This window comes from Carlito syrichta, unplaced genomic scaffold (genome assembly GCF_000164805.1).
Source record: "Carlito syrichta isolate Samal-C Ts95f unplaced genomic scaffold, Tarsius_syrichta-2.0.1 Scaffold303785, whole genome shotgun sequence".
Classification (NCBI taxonomy): domain Eukaryota; kingdom Metazoa; phylum Chordata; class Mammalia; order Primates; family Tarsiidae; genus Carlito; species Carlito syrichta.
In genome coordinates, this window is record NW_007247881.1 from 186,318 (window position 1) to 190,871 (window position 4,554).

A 4,554-nucleotide genomic window follows, 5' to 3' on the forward strand; every position below is an offset into this window, starting at 1 on the left:
AAAAACTTTCCTGAGTTAACTCTAGGTTCAATCCAAGTTCACTGATTCCCAATATTTTTAACAATTAATATTATCAACTTAACACTATACTATAATCTATAAGTTTAGTAAATGACTTAACTGTCAGTTATACTATTATCCTATTACAATTTAACGTAATGCCTTATAACTCAGTTAAAACTTATTCTTAAACTACAAAACTTTACTATAATTCATATGTTTCATATGTCTAAATTTTAATTTCTAGTTATTGGACTTTAATACCATGCTATATCCTATTAAGCTAATACCTTATCATTAATTCTTTTATAAATCATATAGTAACTATTACACTTGAATAATGTAGCAAAAGGAAACAAAACAGCAAGCATAAATTTATGCAACTATGAGTGTATATGTATATATTTTATCCTAACAAGTCTACTCTAAAAATCAAATAGTAGCTGTTACACTCTTGAACAAGGAAATGCAGGGTTGCCAAGATGGCGGCCATGGGCTGAAGCAGACAGAGTTTCGGTAATTAACGAAATAAAAGAAAACGTTCTGCCTGGCTAGGGGTAGGGCGACAAAACTATCATGGTAATTTAGTTTCTAATCTTAGCCCTAGGGGAAACAGCTTTCCAAAGCTGACTACCCAGTCTACCAGGAAATAGAAGTTAAAAAATATCTAGAAAGAAGTAAAACTTAGAAAGACAGAGAGAAATAATTCTGCTATGCATTTTCCATCAGGTGTATTGAGATTTACTTTTAAGTTTTACTGCCATGTATGCACACTGGTCACTAATCACACGCCAATATTATAGGTATAACTGATATCCTATGTCAGAGGCGATCTTCCAGATGGGCCTTTACAGGCCTCAGCCATGTAGCTATAGATGTTGGCTCCCAACAGAGTTGGAGTTTCACTCTGTTGCCCTGGCTGGAGTGCAATGGCACACTACCAACCACCGCAGCCTCGATCTGCTGGGCTCTGGCGATCCTTCTGCCTCAGCCTACCAAGCAGCCAAAACTACAGGAGTGTTCTACCAGACCTGGCTAATTTTTTATTTATTTTAGAGACGAGGTCTCACCAAGTTGTCTGCGTGACTCTCGAACCCATGGACTCTCTACTCCCCTCGGCCTCCCAAGGATTACAGGACATATTTCAATTCACATGTTCTAAGTGTTTTTTTTTTTTTTAATGATTCCCAAATATGAGATAGGATGAAATAATGAAGGCCAGGTCAGAACTTGGAGAAAAATATATACCTTAAGAATTAAATACATGTGAGTTCAACAGCAACTTAGTTAATAAAGAAGAAAATGCAAACATCTATGGAGATGACAAGATGAGGAACTACAAGGAGACCACAGGTTAACACTCGGGCTCTTCCTATTTTATTTTATTTTTTGAGTTGGAGTCTCACCCTGTTGCCCAGGCTGGAGTGAGGTGGCACTGCAGACTTGAACTACTGGGCTTAGGCAATTCTTCCACCTCAGGCTTCAAAATAGCTAGAACTACAGGTGCACACTACCATGCCTGGCTAATTTTCTTTGATTTACTGTAGAGACTAGGTCTCACCAAGTTGCCCAGGTTGGTATCGAACCCCTGAGCCCAGGCAATCCTCTTGCCTTAGTCTCCCAAGGTGCTGGGATTACGGGTTTGTGTCTTCCAATTTTAAATAGGATTTGTGGGGAGATTCTATGTGGTCAAGTGCATGCATCTCTCATACTTTCCTCTGTATTTTCATTCTGCCCCTCCCTGATTCCTCTTTACTTGATGGTTTCTGATGACACTTGTCCAGACATCTTGGACAAAGATAGTGCAACATGGCAGTCCATCATTAAATGGGGATTTGTGGAAAGGAGAGTTTTGTGTCTCTGTTCAGATGCACTGTTGTTGGGCATGTGACCTCAAAGACACTGTGCTCTAAGTCTCCACAGTGGCTGTCTAAGAAGTTTGGACCTGATGCCACCGCAGCTGCTGTTTACAGAGCCAGGTGCTCCTTGTGGTTTGGTGTCTTTCACTTACATTTTGTGCCCCTGACCTTCCTCTGCTCACCCATTCTCTGGAGTAGCTGGATTCCAGGTTTGTTTCAGTTTTCTGGGAGTGAGTTGCATAACAATATTTTTAATATTTTGATGAAGTAGGCCTGTGATCCCCACTTTACAGGTGAGAAAAGGGGCACTCAGACAGATTAAGTACCTTTATAAATTTCACACAAGTGTTTTGATGTATTTTAAATGATTACCTTGAGCCAGGCTCAGTGGCTCAGCCTGTAATCCCGTGCTTTGGGAGGCTGAGGTGAGTGGATTGCCTGAGCCCGTGGGTTCGAGACCCACCTGGGCAACTTGGTGAGACCTCATCTCTACAATAAATAAAAAAAAATAACCGGGTGTGGTAGCACGTACCTGTAGTTCCAGGTACTTGGAAGGCTGAGGCAGAATGATTCCCGAAGCACAGTAGGTCGAGGCTGCAGTGTCAGGGAGCAGCCACTGCACTCCAGTCTGGGCTATAGAGTGAGACTTCAACTCAAAAAAAAAAAAAGTCTACCTTGAAGTCTTCCTCTACAATGTGTACACTTCTAGCTGCATAATTAACATTTGTAGACCTAGCCCTGAATTGTACCCCACATCTTTAAAATGAAAATTAAAAACTGGCTGGACTCAGTGGCTCAGCCTGTAATCCCAGCATTTTGGGAAGTTGAGGCGAGTAGAATTTTTGAGTCCGGAGGTTCAACATGAGCCCAGGGAATTTGGCAATATCTCATCTCTACAATAAATACAAAATTAACCAGGTGTGGTAGTGCGCCTGAAGTTCCAGCTACTTGTAATGCTGAGGCAGAAGGATTCCAAGAGCACAGCAGGTTGATGCTGGGGTGGCCTTGGGAGTGCCCCTGCATTCCAGCCTGGGCAACAGAGTGAGACTCCGACTCAAAAAAAAAATTATTTATTTATTTTTTATTATGATGTGTGGTACAGTTAAGGTTTAGGTATAAAATTGCATTTCATTCAGGCACCCTGTTGATATGAGGTGTTTCCCCGTTCCCAGACAGATGTTTGCTACTGTTAATCCCATCTCCCTCCCCCCTCATAGTTTCCCAGTACTGTCAGTCATTTTCTTATAGTATTTCATTGGATGTTTAAGGTCCATTATATGAGTGAAAACATGTGATACTCGGATCTTTGTTTCTGTGAGAGGTCACTCAGTATTATAGACTCTAGTTCATCCAGGTTGCTGCGAAATTCATGATTTTGTTCTTTTTTTATGACTGCGTAGTATTCCATTGTGTATATGTACCACATTTTTTTAATCCAGTCCTCTTTTGACGGGTATCATGGTTATTTCCAGGTTCTTGCTATTGTGAACAATGCTGCGATAAACATACGTGTGCAGGTATCTTTTTTATAGAGTGATTTGCATTCTTCAGGATATATTCCCAGTAGGGGGATTGCAGGGTCATATGGGAGGTTGGTATTTGGAGCTTTTAGGAATCGCCGCACTGCTTTCCACAGAGGTTGCACTAGTTTTAAAAATATGTTTACACTCTCCTTTTATTGTATCTTGTGTCTCTCTCTTCACATTCCTAAGGGTGCATATCACATTCAAGGTCTATTTTCTTCTTGACATAGAAATTGGAAATTGTTGGAGGAAGGAACTAGTCGGCACTTGGCCTTCCCTGTCCTCTGTCTTACTCTTGACTGAGATTATGTTTTTTGAGTGAGCTCATACAGTGGTAAATTCTGACCAGTCTTCACCCGGAATGTCATGTAAAGAAAATGCTCAGTTTTTGCGCTGAACTTTCTTTCTCCTAATTATTCCTCTTGGGCTTTCTCTTCCATGTTTGTGTTGTACACTATCATACAGTGGACAATTTTCTGACACAGAAGCCAGCATAGCGGCCGTGGCATGCACCTGACAATATGAATACTGATAAAAATAAAATGTTGCCTTTTTACCAAAACATAGCAACACATTTTTTTCTTTTTCTAAATATAAGAGAAATACATACGGTAAAAAAAAAAACAAAAACTTCAGAACTCTGTGAAATGAAAGTCTTTTCTTGCATACTTTTCATCCAAACTTAATCCCTTAAGTGCAAACAGACGTGTTTTTCTTGCATCCTGCAGCCCCCTTTGCTTGCACCTCAAGTCACTGAAGATCGGGGGGGCCTTACCCAATCAGTGGATGGTGACTTGGAAACTGTCCGATCAGAGAGTTGCCAAAAGTGAGAAGGTGGCTTTCGACTGCTGACTGGACTTTTTGTATCTGGTGCCAGTGGAAATCCCAAATCATCTCCAAGAGAACAGTAGGTTTTTACTTCAGCCTGTGTTGCCCTGTGACCTGCTTATCATGTATAGACCTGGGAGTCTATAGTGAGGACTTCAGGACACCCCTAGAAGGGAGATGGTGAGAATGGGGTGGGTGAGAGAAGGTGAGGGAGGATGGACCCCCAATAAAAGAGCTGTGATGGGACCGGCCTTCCTCTCAGATCAGAGCCTGCACTCGACCCCACCGGCAGGTCGGTCCAGTCCCATTGGCTCAGAGTGGAACCGAGCAGTCCCCAGGGTCCT